This window comes from Propithecus coquereli, unplaced genomic scaffold, assembly GCF_000956105.1.
Source record: "Propithecus coquereli isolate 6110/MARCELLA unplaced genomic scaffold, Pcoq_1.0 Scaffold186, whole genome shotgun sequence".
In the NCBI taxonomy this organism is placed as follows: Eukaryota; Metazoa; Chordata; class Mammalia; order Primates; family Indriidae; genus Propithecus; species Propithecus coquereli.
The window spans coordinates 533,445-534,371 of NW_012143412.1; the positions used below are offsets into that span (position 1 = coordinate 533,445).

The 927-nt window shown below is 37.8% G+C and overlaps 1 protein-coding gene across 1 annotated transcript in view; it reads left to right on the plus strand.

The window, feature by feature from the left end:
* NUP205 (nucleoporin 205kDa) overlaps nt 1–927 on the plus strand; it is a 129,034-nt gene that overhangs the window by 72,814 nt on the left and 55,293 nt on the right. The gene's annotated exons all lie outside the window — the stretch shown is intronic.

Here is a 927-nt window from a genome sequence, read left to right on the forward strand (position 1 = left end):
AAGACACATAGGCATTTATTTCTTTCCATATTTGTATATCTCAGTGATCATTTATTGAATTCTGGGCTCATGGGATAATTCGTTGAAAGAAAAAATAGCATATAAAAGGTGATGTGATGGATCAATCTTTAGGACTTAGATCAAGACTGGACAAACTTAGCCTTAGAGAATTAGCATTTATCACTTTGCTGTATCAGTATTTGAAAGAGTATTTACAGTAGGGCATGTATTTACAGAATTTCACTTTTGTAAAGGCAGTCAAAGCTTTTTAATGCAGATATTCTAAAAAGTTGAATTTCTTTGGGTTTCACATAGGAGTGTTAGGTTGCCCTCGGACGTGCCTTCACGCCATTCTGAACATCTTGGAGAAAGGAACAGGGCGGAGAACAGGCCCAGTGGCAGTGCGAGAATCTCCTCAACTGGCTGAGCTGTGTTACCAGGTATACAGAAGACTGCTTTGTAGCACTGAACAGAAGAAACTTGACCAGATGCTTGAATATGCTACAGATATGAGAGTATAACAGTAAGACTGAGTTGAAATGAGTTCATTTAGTAGTTTAACCGGTCTTTCATTTATGAATAAAATCCATAAAGCACAAACTCCAAGATTCTATAGATCTAAGTCCTATGTATTAATCACTTGACAAATGAGGGAAATTAGATTTTTTGTGATGGATTTTGACCAGGTAGTGTAGAAACTCCGTAATAGTCCTGTATTTAAAATACCTGTTTTTGATGGTGAGAGCAGTGGATTTGGGTCAGAAGACCTCTGGTTCCCATCTCTGCCCTGTAACAGGCTAAGTCACCTTGGGCATGCCCTGAAACTTCTCTGAGTTTTTTCAGTCTGTGAAATAGGCTGTTGAGAGACTTAAATAAGAGTATGAGTGAAAGCACTTTTTAATAACTGTGTAAATCGTGAAGACTTAC